The 17,921-nt window shown below is 50.9% G+C and overlaps 1 long non-coding RNA gene across 1 annotated transcript in view; it reads right to left on the minus strand.

Moving 5' to 3' along the window:
* Nucleotides 1-5,346: 5,346 nt before the first annotated feature.
* The window catches only part of LOC146784511 (uncharacterized), a 47,676-nt gene continuing 35,101 nt past the window's right edge, over nucleotides 5,347-17,921 (minus strand). The window contains exons 2-3 of the long non-coding RNA XR_014970866.1: nucleotides 8,402-8,672; nucleotides 5,347-6,708 (exon numbers count right to left, since the gene is read on the minus strand). This is a non-coding gene — a long non-coding RNA (uncharacterized LOC146784511). The remainder of the gene's footprint in view (nucleotides 6,709-8,401; nucleotides 8,673-17,921) is intronic.

Genomic DNA, 17,921 nt, shown 5'->3' on the forward strand with positions numbered 1-17,921 from the left:
GGGAGGCACCCCCGCACCCTCAGCCACATCACGCTACGGGCAAGGGTAAGTCAGTGAGCGATGAAGCTTCTTCGACTTCTTGTGATGCTTCGCCTTACCTGACCCCAAGTGCAAAGACTTCGATCCCGAAGATCGATGGAGATGGCTCCGCAACCGGTCCCTCGAACTCCCATGGGACCGGGACCTTGAGCGGCGCAGAGCTGACTGCCGGACTTCAAGCAACTTTCAGGACCGTTCTCGCAAGGACTTCGGCACCATGGCCCGGCAGTCGGGGCACGACTTGGGGTTGTGGTCGCGCCCCAGGCAGTAGAGACACACGCGGTGCGGGTCCGTCACTGACATCATTCGATGACAGTCCCCGCAGGACTTGAAACCAGGCATCCCTACGGCACCAGGAGTCGAACAACTCGAAAATAAGAGACAAAAAGGCCTCGAAAAACTCAGTCAAAAAGTGACTGGGGGTACCGCTCTCTCTGGATCTGTGTTTGCTGGCGTATAAAGTCGTGTACAGAACTGATGTCAGCGCGCGAGGGCGGCGTCTAAGTAGTTGCTGCGATGTCATCTTGATGACCACGATGCCAAAGACGGACGCGGAGCTGCACGACGCCACCTTGCGACGCGCAGGGGTACTGCTGATGAAAACTTTCCGGATCCAGTCTGATGCCTGGGGGTATTTCTAATGTAAGGAAGCTATCACTACAAGTTTCTTTGAGATAATCAGTGCAAACGGAGTGAGTCACGCACTCCGTTGCTCACCAAATTGCTGGCAAAATTGATGTGGGATCCTGGAGGTCTGTATACAAGGTTTCCGCTCAGGGAGAAGTTGGCTTTGTTCCATGCAGCTGATGGGAGTGTCTGTGTAGGTGGTTCAGCTGATGCTATCTACGAATATGACAGCCACTCACTTGGCGGTCAATCAAGTAGCCGGGGGGCGTGGCTGTAGCTATGTCCTGTGCAGAGGCTGGGTTTAGCCATATTTCTGTGAGTAAGAACATGTCCGGAGCGTGGTCGTGCAGAAAGTCCCATATCTCCGTGGTGTGTTTAGTGAGTGTTGAGAAGTAGGCATGCGAGCGTGGCATGTTGTGTTGGTGGTGGTTGGTCTGTTTGAGCATGAGTGGGTGGCTGATTTGAAGGAGTGTGAACAAGTGCAGAGCTGGGTCCTGTTGGTGCGGGAGAGGTAGGTGCAGGGTGTGGGAGAGTGAATGAGAACTTGCAGGAAGCCCATATGAATGCTTCTTCTGTATTGTGTGGTGTGGCAGCAGTGCCCCAAGTGACAACCGGTGTTTGCAGCACAGAGTTTCTCCTTGTGCTGATTGCAGTCCATACGTGGATGGGTGCAGATGGGTGAATCTGCAGCGCTCTCATTGTGTGTCCACGCTAAAGCCACCATCAAAACGATCCTGGGAGGAGTGCACTGATGGTGGCAGGGAAACGTCACTTCCCCTGCAGATGTATAATAGGAAGTACAGTGATATCACTTCCTGTGCAGATGGATGGTGGAAATATTAGGAGAGAATTCTATCTGAAATTGTTCATGTTAGGTAGATCTTCTCAGGGCTCAGAAAATCATAAAGATTTTACTAGACATGCAGGTCTAGTAACTTTCATAATCTACTCGACCTAGCTGTAATGTACTTGACCAGTGAACTGGTCTAAAATTGTGTGATCCTAGGCAAATATTTTGTCTTATGGAGCCGCCTTTTTCTTTATTATCACATGAGTGCACCATCAAACATGCAGGTTCACCATTTCTGCTGTACAAAAAAACTGTTTTTATTTACTAGACGAAGGGGCTGATTCCGATCTTGCTTGGACAGCCCTCCGAGAGCTGTCCGTAGCCTTACCTTGCGACTGACTCGCGATGGGAGCCGGACCGTCCGGGCGATGAACTAAGATTTGCAAATGTGTAAATATCCCTACCGGCACGTAGGCTCCGATTCCAGCAACATATCCCATACGAGCCTATTCGAGTCGCCCGGAAGCAGTCACACAGCAGTTTTCGGCCGGACAAGTACGATGCATAGTTCATACGCGCCAAATGGGTTGCCACTTCCAGCACGTCAGAGCATCCAGGAGAGCTGCATTGCTGGTCTGATTCGTGCCACAACACAATCCACAGCTACAAGACGGACCAACTCCCAACGTGTACGAGACGGAGCAACAATCAGCAAGTACGAGACGAACCAATGATGAATCCCATCGCGCAGGTCATCCCAGTACTGTATATCTATGACCGGTTCAGGAACAGACACATACATTGCAGACAGTAAGTCAGACACCCACCACACAAACAAACATCACAAACCCGTTAAATGCAGTCTCCACCCATGGGGGGTGCTCATCACTACCAGCAGTCCCTACTCATTGGGGGCCGGATGCCCAGCACTACTACCATCCCCACTCATAGGGGGCTGGATGCCCAGCACTACTACCATCCCCACTCATGTGAAATCTGTTTTTATTGATTTGCAGAGTTTACCGTTTACAAACAGGCAGTGGCCAACTATGAACATCACCCACACCACACAGCATTAGACAAATCAAATGAGCAGTACCGTGAATCGGGAAAGCCCCCCACCCAGCATTTAGAGGGGTCTTTAACAATGTGATGACAATACAAATTGCGATACAGTACCCGTTAACGTGCTTTGGTGGTATGGGTCCATTGGTGTGGTGCATAGAGTCTACGCAGTATCTTCAGGATACTTATGTATACAGATAGTAAGAACCGAACATGAAAGGGCAGAACTTCAGGAGCCCCCAATAAAACCAAGAACAGCAGCAAAGTCCGACATGCAAATTTTTCCCCCATCCCACTTACTACCATCCCCACTCATAGAGGGCTGAATGCGCATCACTACTAGTACCCCCTACTCATAGGGGGCTGGATGCCCATCACTACCAGTATCCCCTACTCATAGGGGGCTGGATGCCCATCACTACCAGTACCCCCTACTCAAAGGGGGCTGGATGCCCATCACAACTACCATCCCTACTCATAGGGGGCTGGATGCGGGGTTCAAAACACCAGCATACCAGGAACATTGTGATAATGGGGTCTTAAACCCACATCAGTGCAGTGACCAGAAGGTGAGTGTGGACATAAAAATAGCAGCATCTTCAAACCAGCATGTATGATTCCAGGTCACAACACCACAAGCAATGTTGTGGTACTGTAGTGGTTGTGTCACATACAAACATAGATTTGGTGAGGCAAAGATTGCTGAGTATCACAAGAACACCCGCTGCCATGTGCACACAAGCATCGGGTATGATCCCTGACAATGCCTCCAGTGTCCAAGTAGATTATGTGAAAAGTGAACATCATGATGCATACACACATATCTTTTCGAACAGACACAAACTAAGGAATACTGTGGATACTGTAGATGTTAGCTGACCAAGTCCCATGCCATTGTTGCAATGGGACATACCAAACATGATGAATGTGCAGGCTGATGAGCTAGGAGATGCAGGGACACTAGTGAAAAACCTCTGCACAACATCCAGCCAATGGACCATACCAATGCAGTGGTGCAGATGCACAAACACAGACAGGCAGCCCCACCCTGCATATCATATACAACATGTGTGGGTGTCTCAATGGCCCCAGGCTAGTACACAACACATGATGGTGGGCTGAACTCCAATGACACTGATGTGTACACAGTGCCACACAAAGATAACTCATGAACTGTGCACCCCTTTGTGGGCAAGCAGGCATTCTCAGATGAGTGGGATCCCAACGGATTCATGTGACACAAGCTGGGCGTGAAAGCAACCAACACAGCAAGAGAGAGACCCACTACAGCACTACCATCAGGGACCCTACATTGGTGTGATAGTAGCCTGTATGACAATCCCACTGTGATAACAAAGGTAGCTGTTGCTCACACTGTGGAGAACAGTCACCTGTGCACTATGGGTCATGTGTCGGACCAACAAACTTCAATCACACCTACACAAACACAAATCTCTGGCCATGGCCTGTAAACAATGGGCAAAATGTAGGTGGGGGCCTAGCCATTAGACAACTCACATTTGGCCACTCTCAACACCACACACCTTGATCTGCACCAATGTGCATCAGCTAAGCATGCATGGACTGGTGACATTGCTCTTGCAGCCATGACAATCCCAGGGGTGGTGGGGGATCCAAGGTAGCCAAAAATCCTCACACATGGCCAGTCAACAACCCTTGTGAATGTCTGCCACACTGCACAGTATGCGGTACATGGGCATGACGTGAAATCTACCTGAACCATTGGGATCCCTGCCACACTCCCACACCAATGAGGAATCAAAGGAGAGCCACAAAGAACACATGTCGACACCTTCCAACATTGCAGCTCTGACCCTGATGAGTGAGAGTAGTCACACACACATACAAGTGAACCTACTCACTGACAGATACCACATAGGGGAAACAACATGATGTTGGTAACACAGAAGTGCTAAGGGGAATCCTGAATGTGTCCCACATGCGTTTGACAACATCCCCGGACCTTACAACTAAAACACCCTAATGACCATTAGTTTGCCATGCACCTACATCCCAGAAAACCCAGGGCAAATATTTTGGATGAACACAGGACAACTCAGCAAGCGCACCAAACAGGAACATCTGTAGGGAACACAGGCTGTGTAGAAAAAGGGAAAGGAACACACACAGACATGCTCACACAACACACATCATGGGCTCCTGGGGAAGGTTAGCTGTGCAAAACGTTGTCTGTGCAGGGCTCTGTCATGTCAGCATAACATTTGCTCATTGAGCCAACAATTACAACACAATGATAGCTCTGGTTACATTAGCCTGTGTATGGGAGTGTCCCTTAAGTCATCTGCACATATGCAATACACATGTATAGCAAGTTGCACTGATGACACAGATGACTTGTGTACCATTGATGCACAAACCTGCCTGTCCAGTGGAGATTGGCCCAGTCAGGCAATCATACAACGTGCACAAATGTAAGCCCAACATATGTGCAACAGTGTGTGCCAAAGATGTGAAGTATCAAACAAAAGGAGAAAATCCTGGTCCCAAATTTTTCCTATCATTACACCCTGAAATTGCAGAAAAGGATGTAATAGATACATAACGGAATAGTACACATATCCCATGGAGCACATGGAGTCCATCACATCAACAAATCAGTTTCTTTTACCTTTAAAAAACAATTACAACAGCAAGTTCATGATAGTCATCATCAACATCATGTACATTAGATGCATCCCACTGGATAACAACAATTGGCTTTATTCAGCACATAAATCCATGCAACTGTGAAGTCCACAATGTCGAAAGGCCAATGGCCAGTCCATTTAAAGAGTCCTACCAGGGTGACATGTGACAAGTTGTCACCCATTGCTTGCCTGCACTGCTACGGCCAGGGGACATCTCCTCTTGGAGGGGCATACATAGGGGCAGGACAGGCACAGCAGGGACAGATCAGGGGACAGCAGAATGGGGATGGGGAGGGTTGGTGGGTGCAGGAGTGTCACTGGTAACTGCAGTGGAGGTGTCTGACACAGTGGGAGCCGTCACTACTGCAGGGATCAAGTCAGATTGGGTGGTTTCGGGCACCACTGCAGTGGGCAGGTCAGATGGTGTGGACGGGGTCTCCACTGCAGTGCCCGCGTCAGACGGGGTAGATGTGCTCTCTACTGCAGTGCCCATCTCCAAAGGAGTGGAATGGGGTTCAGATGAGGTGGGCAGGACAGAGGGGGGGGGGGATATGGTCTCCACACCAGTGGCAGGAACAAGCAGAGCGTGTGAGGTGGGGGTGGTAGTGCATGTGGTGGGGGGAGGGCTTAAGCATTTTGGGGATGCAGTATCTTTGTGTGAGGGAACCTGGGGCAGGGTGTGGCGGGGGACCTGTGGAGTGGTAGCCTGGGAGCTGCAGGACGGAGAATGTGTGGTGGAAGAATGGGATTGTGGTGGGGTCTTGCCCTTCATGGTCCGAGGGGATTTGCGGATGTGAGCCTCAGTGTCCGTGCACCTGGGGGAGGGTGTCTGTGTGGCAGGGGAACTTCCCTCAGTGCGTGGTGATGTCCTCTTCCCCTCGTAAGCTGGAGCAGATGGATCGGTGGGGAAGAGGCCAAGGTCACAGAGGAAGAGCTGCTGGGAAGGGGGGGTTGCAGGTGAGGCAAGGGAAGGGGGTTTGGAGGGAGAGGCATCTGCGGACCGTGGAGTGCTCTTGGATGCCTGTTTGCGTGTCTGTGACCCATCCCCTGTGTGTGTGCCAGTTGAGTCAACAGACTGGTGTGAGAATGGAGGACACTCACCATCGTTGTCTGCCCTACATGGATCTGCTTAAGTCGACAGACTCCACACTCAGTGCAGCAGGGGAGACCGGTGGCCGGGGGGTACGGTGCCTGGCACGAAGGAGACATGCTCCCTCACACGGGAGCCTACACGGACATTTGGGATGGGAGCAGATAGGAGGGTGGAGATGGTGGTGGTGGCGGGGACAGACTAGCTAGATGTTGTCTGGGGGCTGCTGACACCTGCCTCCCCAAGGGAGTCATCACTCCAGCTGCTGTGTTCCTCAGCCGAGGTGGTTGTAGCTGAGGTCTCCTCAGTGTGGCACCCTTTAGCCTCCGTGCCACTAGGTCCCTCCGACTCCTCTGCAGCTGACCCAGTCTAGCTCTACGGCTCCTCCTGGTCCATGGAGCTGTTTCCTCCAGTAGCCATAGATGCATCTGCAAACAATCAGCATAAACAGATCCAGATCAGTCACCTGTATTGACCTGACACATCACAGTCAGTACAGCACATTACAGAGCACACCTTTGCATCATTTGCTAAATATTGCAAAAAGTGCTGACACATATTTAAACAAGACACTTGTCAGTCTGCCAGTCAACCATGCCCCTCATATCCTTCCCGTCCATGGACCCATCTGTCTGGGGAATGTGGTATGCCACTACTCATATGTGCACACATGCACCACATAGACAGTTGTCTGAACTGCAGGATTTGTGATTGAAATGTGTCAGTACACACATATCCCATCTCCTGCCACTGATGTCCGTAGTCATTGTCAGTAATATGCATATGCTTCCTTCACCAGACACCATGATGTGCTCATGTATTGATGCAAAAAGAACAATTGAGGGACAGAATGTAGAACAATGTCATACATTCATCCCAGTACAGAGATCTGGGCCTAAATCCATCATTTTTTTTTGCTCACCATGCCATTCAAGTTTGGACCCAGCCATATGCAAAACAGTCTTGACCCTGCGCCCAATGGGAACAGTCCAGCCCGAAATGCTAGGCCAAGTCCTCCCTGGCCATGTCTGAACTGGGGTGGCGGAGTGAGCTAAAGAATGATGATGGATTAAACCCCGATCAGTTGACTGGGGGTGAGTGCGTGCAATGTTCAACACTCCGTCCATCATCCCCTATGGTTTTGCTTTGTTCGCAATAGGTTGGCAGGGTATGCCCAGACGTGGGTCCCTTCCTCACTTTGCCACTGGATTCAAGCTAGTCTGGATGATGACGGCTGATTAGCCAGAAACTGGTCCCAGGATGCTTGTTTCCGGTCCAGGGAAGACATGGCTTGGCAGTTCGGGCTGGACTGTTCCCATGAGGCACAGGGTCAGACTGATTTCCATATGGCCATGTCTGAACTGGGGTGGCGGAGTGAGCTAAAGAATGATGATGGATTAAAGAATAGACCATTAGGCACAATCAAGTGATCACACACCTATGTGTTACCCCATTGTGCTGATCCAACAGCCACATCTCAGCTGGCTGCCCACCCCAAACTGTTTAACACCCCAGGAGTCTTAAAAGCTAGGCCACTCCAAAATGACACAGGGGCAGACACCTGATTGCACATTTCACAATACACTAACTGTAGACTGACACACAGGAGTAGAACAGAGTGTACTTCATGTCTGGAGTAGGTATACCTGTCCAGGTCCATGTGCAACATGGGATTACCCTGAACATGCATGTGTGACACACATGATGTACATTCTTTTGAGGCCCCAACATTGTCGCACCTGCTGCATGGGTGTGTGGTAAATACCCCAGACACATATGGTGAGCCAGAGCAGCAATTAGAACACATATTAATGGCCCACACAGAGTACATGTCAGATTACTGGTAATGTGCAGACACATGTCAATCAATTGCCTCACTCATGAAGCCCAAAATAATGCTGTTTCAAACCTTAACCTTGGACAACAGCAGACACACACAAACCAAGTGACACAAGTCACAGACTGAAAGGGCCCACCTGTGTATCAGATGACAATGGGCAATAACCTAATTTAGGCACTTGACTCTTGTTCAAGCAGGCAGACGAACTGTGGGAGTGTAACCAGGCTGAAGGAGTGCAAAGAGCATGTGAGATATAGGTCACAGAAGAGGCATGCACTTACCCCCTCCTTGCTGCTGTCTGGCCTTTAACTGCCCATCCAGGTCAGGGAAGACCACCGTTAGAATCCGGAGCATGTCGGTGGTCAAGGTCCGTCGTACGCCCCTTCTGCGAGGAGGCGACAGCTTCAGCTGGACTCTTGCAATCCTCCGGGTCCAACCACGAAGGTCCTGCCACCTCTTCTGACAGTTGCGGATGCAGCGCCTGTGGACCCCCACAGATCGAACTGCCAGGGCAATGGTCAGCCAGATCTCCCGTTTCTGATGGGCATCAACCTGTGAGGATGACAATGTTAAAAGACCTTTAATGCACATGCAACATGTTTGTGCATCACACAGTTGGATATACATGTCGTTATCACAAGGGCATATGATGTACACAGGCAGTGCAACTATGGTGAGGGACAGTTGTCCTGCATTAACAACATGGAAACATTGCTCTGGTATGGTAACGGTTTAGAAATGCACTTTTCCAGCACAGTTCCTGTTCACTACAGATACGTACACACTTTGGGGGTTACAGCTACTCAGTGAGCAAGCTAGCCACTGGTGTACACAATGCCATCAGTGCTAGTCAGACAACATGCAGAATGCGAAAGGATGTGGACTGCACAGTCACCCGCTCCCCTGGTTTCCCATACAGCTTGCTGTACCGTGGAAGGAGGGTGTCCAGCAGGACCTTGTTCTCCTCCTCTGTGAAGGCTGGGGCCCTCTCCACCGTCCGGACCATTCTTGGAGCAAGAGGATGCAGAGACAGCAGCAGTGGTAGCAGAGATGTCAATCTGGAGCATGTAGTGCAGGCAAGTGAGCTCTCCGGGGACCAGACAGACTTATATCTGTGCTTCAGAGGCAGATTCTGTCCCATACGTCCAAAGCGATAGGTCCAACACATTTGCATGCTATGAATCCGGCAAATCCATCGCATTGCACACCTCGTACACGCCTTCCGCATCGTTCAAAAAGTTCAAGTTCATGACACCAATGAGTTTGATACATTGTTGTAGGGAGGCAATGGATTTTTCAGCACACGAATTGAACAAGCATCAAATTCACATTATTCTCCATGATAGGTAATAGCCAATGCGTGCGCGCGGATCGTTACCGAGGTGTACGGCGTGTCTTTTGAAAACTCACACGCACCTGTCTCCATGTTAGTCAATAGCCAATACGTGCGAGCGGATCGGTCCCAAGGTATACGACGCAACTTTTGAAAAAGTCACCCGCGTCTGACACCATTACAGTCAATGGGCAAGGCGTGCGCATGGATCAGTCCCTAGGCAAACGATGTGACATTTGAGAATGTTACCCATGTCTGACACCATTGCAGTCAATGGGCAAGGGGTGCGCGCGGATCGGTGCCTAGGTATACGACGCGACTTTTGAAAAAGTCACCCGCGTTGGACACCATTGCAGTCAATGGGCAAGGCGTGCGGGCGGATCGGTCCCTAGGCATACGACCCGACATTTGAGTATGTCACCCGTGTCTGACACCATTGCAGTCAATGGGCAAAGTGTGCTCGCGGATCGGTCCCTAGGTTTACGATGAGACTTTTGAAACAGCCACCGCGTCTGACACCATTGCAGTCAATGGGCAAGGCGTGCGCGCGGATTGGTGCCTAGGTATACAACGCAACTTTTGAAAAAGTCACCCTCGTCTGACACCATTACAGTCAATGGGCAAGGCGTGCACGCAGATCGGTCCCTAGGCATACGACGCGACATTTGTGAATGTCATCCGCTTCTGACACCATTGCAGTCGATGGCCAAGGCGTGAACGCGGATCGGTCCCTAGGTATACAACGCGACTTTTGAAAAAGTTACCCGCATCTGTCAACATTGCAGTCAATGTGCAAAAAGGATGCCACCCACCATAGCTTGCCAGGGAGCCATGTACACACCAACAATACAGCCTGTGACACAGTATATCAAAAGGCATGTCAGACTGCATTACATGTGTGTATGTGTGTCAACATGTGATTTAGTATGTGGCACTTAGTGGCACCCATTTCCAGGCTGTGCAAGGTGTCATGGGGACAGATATCTTGGTGTGTTGTGCACATAACCACTGTGATTGTCAACTGTACAGTTCAGAGCATGAGGCATGAACACAGTTCCAGGGGCACATTGTGTATGACATGTGACATACACCTTGACTCTTAGGTGGAATGGTATGTGTGTCACAGGGTGTCCCAGTGCCACAAATGTGATGTTCCTCTGCAGTATGTGTGCATTTGGCTACGCATATGACTCTAATTCCATGTGCTAAATGTGAAACGGTCACCACATCCATGTGTTTTGTCAATGTGAGTTGATGTTGCGTCTGTGTGTCACAGACATCCATGTATGACCTGCAAAAAAATCAGGTGGCATTTCATGTGGGTGTCATGTGTGCGTTGTGGCGTGTACATGAGACGCCACATCATGATAGTGACCTGGAGGCAAATAGAGGGTCCCTGTGTGTGAGTCTGTCAAAAACCTGTGATGTGGGGAAGACATCTGTCCTCACTAGTCACTGTGGTGTGTGTTTGGTATGTGACACTCGTACTGATGTACTGTGACAGAGCCCATAGATTTTTCACAGCACAACATGGACCTTGTTGTGTAGACATGTAGAGGTGAGATGTCAGATGATGGATATGTATCTGACATATGTGCCCATACCCAACAGCACACGCATCAGGTACTTGTGTCCTGTTATGATGTTTCATGTGCTATATAGCGTGGCCACTGGCACATAGATACTGTAACTAACAACCTTTTTTTGCTCATCTATGTACTGCAGGAGACCAGCTGCCAACAGACCGTTCCCTGACCTTGCAACCATGGTTGAACATGACTGCATCCGACGGTACCGCTTAACTAGGCCACTGATTGATGATTTGGTGGAGCAGTTGGCCCCACACTTGCAACCTGACCCCCAAGGTGAAGGTGATGGCAACCCTACACTTCTTCGCCCCCGGTACCTTCCAATACACTGTGGCTTCTGCTGGTGGGATGTCACAGACCATGTTCAGCCGTGTGCTTCGAGATGTGTTGGAGGGGATGTTGCATTTCCTCAACCACTACATCCATTTCCCAAAACCACAACAACTCACTGACATCAAGAGTGACTTCTATGTACTGGGGAGGATGCCATATGGCATTGGCACCATTGATGGGACACATGTGGCTTTGGTACCACCACAGGCACATGAGCAGACGTACCGAAACAGGAAACATTTCCACTCAATAAATGCTCTGCTGGTATGTCTGGTGGACATGACCATTTCACGTGTGTGCACGTTTCCCAGGTTCAATGCACGATGCTTACATCATGAGGTGTAGTCGCATCCCGGCGATTATGTCACATATGCAGTACCAGCGTACCTGGCTTGTCGGTGTGTACTGACAGTTTACCATTGTGTGTGTTTTGGGACAAGTGACTGCAGAGGAGGTCGAAAGCACGCTTAATAACATCAAAAGCGGTTCCCCCAGGGACCCCGCACCGTTACGTATCCTCAAGAGAGTAGCACCCACGATCATCCCCCTCCTTACCCAGCTTATCAACGTTTCGCTGCAACAGGGAGTCGTCCCCTCTAGCTGGAAGGCGGCAGTTGTCAAGGCGTTATTGAAAAAACCTTCCCTTGACCCTGCGGATTTGGCCAATTACAGACCAATTTCCCTCCTCCCAGGAACTAGTAAGGTCGCCGAAAAGCTGGTGAACAGAAAACTTTCACAATTTCTGGAAACTAATGATCGGCTGAAAAGCTCGCAGACGGGATTCCGCCCAGGGCAGGGCACCGACATCGCCCTCCTTGCGGCGGTGGAGGAGGCCAGAGCACTTCTTGACGCTGGAGGATCAGTGGCAGTGATCCTCCTCGACCTCAGTGCGGCCTTCGACACCGTCAATCACCAACTCCTTATCCACCGACTCAGGAGTGTCGGTGTAGAAGGAAAAGCACTACACTGGCTATCGTCCTTTCTGGGTCATCGGTCCTTTCAGATCTGGGAGAACAACACCCGCTCCTCCGAAATTCCCCTCCAATGTGGTGTACCTCAGGGCTCCTCCCTGAGTCCCACATTGTTTAATATCTACATGTCCCCATTGGAGGAGGTTGTCATACTTTTGGAGTGAGTGTCGTCAGCTACGCCGACGACACTCAACTAGTGGTATCCCTATCTCAGCCAAGCCAACAACCTGCGGACCTTTACAACTGTCTTACGCAGATACAAGGATGGATGAACCGGTCCTATCTGAAACTCAACGGTTCAAAGACTGACATTCTCCTCCTGGGTCAGAAGGGACTCTCCCTGTCACAGAACATCTGGCCACCCTGTTTAGGCCCGCCTCCTGACCCGAAACCCGAGGTTAAGAGCCTGGGCGTCTGGCTCGATAAAGATCTATCGTTTGCAACACAGGCAAAAAAAGTAGCCGGGACTTGCTTCGGGCTGCTCAAATCAATCCGAAAGATCTTGCCCTTACTTCCTCCTACCGCAAAAAAACTGCTGATCCAAGGCCTAATATTATTATTATTATTTATTATTTTGGGAATTTGTAGAGCGCAACTGATACCTTGCAGGCTTCCTGGCGCTGTAGAATACTCAGTTAGCGAAGAACCGGGGGAACAGTCAACGGACAGTTTATTGAGGGAAAAGCCAGGTCTTGATACGTCTCCTAAACGGAAGAAGCTGGGACATCTGACGTATGTCAGTGGGTAAGCTGTTCCACAGCTTGGCCGCTGCAACCCTGAAGGATCTTCCCCCTGTTCTGGCTTTATTAAATCTGGGTACCTTTACCAGACAAGCCGAGGACGAGCGTAGATCTCTGGCAGGAGTGTACCACCTAAACAGGGCTTGCAGAGGTTTAGGTCCAAGTCCATGCAGAGCCTTAAAGACAATGCAGAGGGACTTGAAAGCCACTCGTTGTTTTAGAGGTAACCAGTGTAGCTCAGACAGAGCTGCTGTGGCCGAAGCCCTCCTCGTCCAGCCAAGAGCCAGCTTGGCGGCGGCAGATTGAATTCGCTGTAGACGATCCATCAGCGTGACTGGAGACTCCAGGAGCAGGGCGTTACAATAGTCAAGGCGACTGAGTATCGTACACCTGACTATCGACGCCCTGGCTTGTGCTGGGAGGAGAGGCATGATTTTCCGCAGTGAGCGAAGCAGGGCTGTGCAGATCCCCACAGTTTTCGTCACCTGGGTTTCCATACTTAATTTGTTGTCAAGCATGGCTCCCAGGTTGCGAACCGAGGGAACTGGCAGAGGTTTGTCACTAAACTCTAGGGGCCAGAAATCAATCGGAAACTGACGGGGTATCTTGGTGCCAGAACAGAACAGGACCTCCGTTTTTGCGGAGTTAAACTGGAGGGAATTTATGTGAAGCCATCCAGCCGTCGCTCTTAAGCAGTCGTGGAAGGTCGAGAAAGGAGTGGCATCTTCACCCTCCCAAGAGAGGATGAGCTGTGTATCATCCGCGTAGTTTATTGTTTTGATCCCAAAGGATTGGATTAGTTGGATTAGCGGGATGAGATACACATTAAAAAGGATGGGGCTGATGGAGGAGCCCTGAGGGACTCCCTGGGGTACTGATGCGAAGGTGGATTGGAATGGGGGGAGAGAGACAGCCTGTCTTCTGTCCCGAAGGTAGGAGTGAAACCAGAGCAATGCAGTGCCCTCCACTCCCACCTCACCAAGTCTCTGCAGCAGCATACCATGATTGACCGTATCGAATGCGGCAGACAGGTCCAGCAGTATCAGCGCCACTGGCTGACCCCTGTCTGCACGCATGCGAAGATCCTCCAAGGCTGTCAGGACTGCTGTTTCGGTGCCGTGGGCAGGACGGAACCCGAACTGGTGATCATCAAGGAGATTGTTTTGTTCTAAATGGGCGGACAGGCCCGAGCTGACCCATCGTTCGGCGATCTTCGCTGGGAAAGGCAGCAGGGAGATGGGTCGGTAATTTGACAGACAGTCCGAGCTCAGGGAAGGTTTCTTCAAGAGAGGGGTAATCAGTGCCTGTTTCCAGGGAGTTGGAACAAAGCCACTGTGGAGAGACTGATTACATATAAGGCGCATGGTGTCAAAGAGCTCGTTTCCAAAATTTTTCCAGACTTTTGGTGGTAGGGGGTCGAGTGGAGAGCCCGAGGTGATACCAAGCGCCAGTCTTTCAAACTCGGAGACCGGAATCGGGGGGAATTCCTGAAGTCTAGCCAAAAGGACAGGGCCAGGAGGCGACGAGTTTCGAGAACTGGTGTCTGGTCCCTGCATATTGGAAATGCCTGAGGCTGGAGGTGTTTTCAGGTTGTGAATAATAGTGTTGATTTTGTTGATAAAAAACACTGCAAGATTGTCACAGAGGGCTTGGGTGGGAGGCTGTGTAGAAGTGACACAGTCCGGATTAGTTAGATTTTTAAGTATCTGAAAGATACTTTTTGAGCTGTTAGTGGCATTGGAAATGATGGAGCAGTAATGTTTAGCCTTATTTTGGGCGATAGCCGTTTTGTACTCCCGGAGGTTTTCTTTCCAAAGAATTTTGTAGGTGTCAGAGTAACCCTGCCTCCATTTTCTCTCAGCTTGTCTGCATGCTAGTTTGAGAGCTCTTAAAGAGTCATCAAACCATGGGGCCGGTGCCCGTCTCTGGGGTTTACCCTTTTTTTGAGGGACGAGGCGGTCCGAAGTGTTGGAAATCCTGGTGCAAAGGGATAGATAGTTAGCCTCCACTGGACGAGTAATGGAAAAGCTGTCTGCCACTTCAAATACTGGGCCATTCAGTCTGAGTTTGTCCAGAGCCTTCCAATCTCTGTACGGGGGTACAGGGCCGTGGAGTGCCGGTCTACAAGACCTGCTGCCTGCTATATAAAATTTAATGAGTGCGTGGTCGGTCCAGCACATCGGCAGAATATCACTCAGATGTGCTAACTGGGGGGAGGAGAAGATGAAGTCGAGCTGGTGCCCTGCTACGTGTGTGGGTTTGTTCACTAGCTGGCACAGTCCTATTCCTTCACAGGAAAGTAGGAGATTGTTGAGTGCAGAATCTAGGCTGCCGTTGGGCCAGAGGTTGAAGTCGCCCAAGACAATCAGGTTGTTGTGTGAAGTGGCCATATTAGTAAGGGTGGTGAGGAGCGACTGCTGCTGAGTGGAGTTGAAGGCTCCCGGCGGGCGGTAGCAAATCACAGCCGTAAAGGTAGTTCCGAGATGACAGTCGATGGCAAGGCCAAGTATTTCGGTCCCAACCACTGGGTCCATAGCAATAGTTTTTACTGACCAGGACGCTCTATGGATTAAGCCGACTCCGCCGCCCCGCCCTTTAGGTCGTGGGAGGTGCAGGATTTTGAAGTCTTGTGGGCAGGCCCAATCCAGTTCTATATTGCAGTCAGAGTGGGTCCAAGTTTCCGTCAGGAATAAGGCATCAAGATGGTGATTGTCTATGAGCTGAGCGATTTCGTGGGCGTGTTTAGGAAGGGACCTGACATTCAGCAGGCCACCAGTAAATAAGCCTTTGCGCGCAAAGTCGTGCAGAGGATAAGCGGTATCTTGGAAGGACAGTTGGCCTTCGTGGGCGTAGTCTCTAAGGAGGAGTAAAGCCTCACGCGTTAAGTGCGGAGAGCTACTGGGGAACGAGGAGAGCTGGGCCGCGGGTGGCACACCGGGCGCTGCCGAGGCGCGGACGAGCGCAGACGAGCTTGCCTTAAGCGCGCCTTCGGCGCGCATTCGTCGCGCCCGCTGCGCTCGTCCGCTGCGCTTCCGGCTGGTACTCATGTTTTGTAGAGTGGACTTGGCAGTGGGAGGGGGGGGCGTGGCCACCGGAGGTGGGCGTGTCCCTCACGCAAGGAATGGCGGCAAGACTCGGGTCCGGGCAGAGACAGCAAGCGATCTGCTTCCCTGCGCCGACCAGGTAGGGATCAGGGAAATAGTGCAAAAAAGCAAGTTTTAAAACTATACAGTGACAGTTAAAAACACAGTGTCAATCACAAAAAGGTTTTTTTTGTTTTAAAAATTGTAGAGCTCCCGGCTAGTTCGCCTCAGGAGTATTCACGAGAGTGGGAGCGGCGCTGCACTCAGCGCGAGGTTATAGCGTCCTGGGAGGGGGGGGCGTGGCCACCGGAGGTGGGCGTGTCCCTCACGCAAGGAATGGCGGCAAGACTCGGGTCCGGGCAGAGACAGCAAGCGATCTGCTTCCCTGCGCCGACCAGGTAGGGATCAGGGAAATAGTGCAAAATAAGCAAGTTTTAAAACTATACAGTGACAGTTAAAAACACAGTATCAATCACAAAAAGGTTTTTTTTGTTTTAAAAATTGTAGAGCTCCCGGCTAGTTCGCCTCAGGAGTATTCACGAGAGTGGGAGCGGCGCTGCACTCAGCGCGAGGTTATAGCGTCCTGGGAGGGGGGGGCGTGGCCACCGGAGGTGGGCGTGTCCCTCACGCAAGGAATGGCGGCAAGACTCGGGTCCGGGCAGAGACAGCAAGCGATCTGCTTCCCTGCGCCGACCAGGTAGGGATCAGGGAAATAGTGCAAAATAAGCAAGTTTTAAAACTATACAGTGACAGTTAAAAACACAGTATCAATCACAAAAAGGTTTTTTTTGTTTTAAAAATTGTAGAGCTCCCGGCTAGTTCGCCTCAGGAGTATTCACGAGAGTGGGAGCGGCGCTGCACTCAGCGCGAGGTTATAGCGTCCTGGGAGGGGGGGGCGTGGCCACCGGAGGTGGGCGTGTCCCTCACGCAAGGAATGGCGGCAAGACTCGGGTCCGGGCAGAGACAGCAAGCGATCTGCTTCCCTGCGCCGACCAGGTAGGGATCAGGGAAATAGTGATCGACTACAGTAATTCCATCTATCTGGGCGCTCCTGAGGCAACCCTGAACAGGCTACAGAGGATCCAAAATGCGGCTGCCCGGATCCTCACCAACACTCCTGCCAGAGCCTCGGCCAAACCAGCTCTGAAGCTCCTTCATTGGCTCCCGGTCAGAGAACGAGTGAAGTTCAAAGCCCTCTGCCTGGCTCACAGACTGTTGCAAAACAAAGGTCCCCCGATCCTAGGAAAATTTATCAATCCTTATAAAGCCCCAAGATCCCTTCGATCCGATCAGGAACACCTCATCATCACTCCCAGAGTCAAGAAGGCACGCACTGGTGGAAGACGCTTCTCGGTTCATACCGCATGCCTCTGGAACGCCTTACCCCGCGACCTGAGAACAGAACCTAACTATCTGCGTTTCAGAAAGCGACTGAAAACCCACCTCTTCCCTTAATTCCTAACCTCCCCCCTTGCCCCCACTACCCCCAGGTGTACCGATCTTAGCGCTGGGATACTCACGGGTGACTACGCGCTCTATAAAATTTAATAATAATAATAAATTTAATAATGAGCAGACGTACCGAAACAGGAAACATTTCCACTCAATAAATGCTCTGCTGGTATGTCTGGTGGACATGACCATTTCACGTGTGTGCACGTTTCCCAGGTTCAATGCACGATGCTTACATCATGAGGTGTAGTCGCATCCCGGCGATTATGTCACATATGCAGTACCAGTGTACCTGGCTTG

Source organism: Triturus cristatus, chromosome 11 (assembly GCF_964204655.1).
Source record: "Triturus cristatus chromosome 11, aTriCri1.1, whole genome shotgun sequence".
Taxonomy (NCBI): Eukaryota; Metazoa; Chordata; class Amphibia; order Caudata; family Salamandridae; genus Triturus; species Triturus cristatus.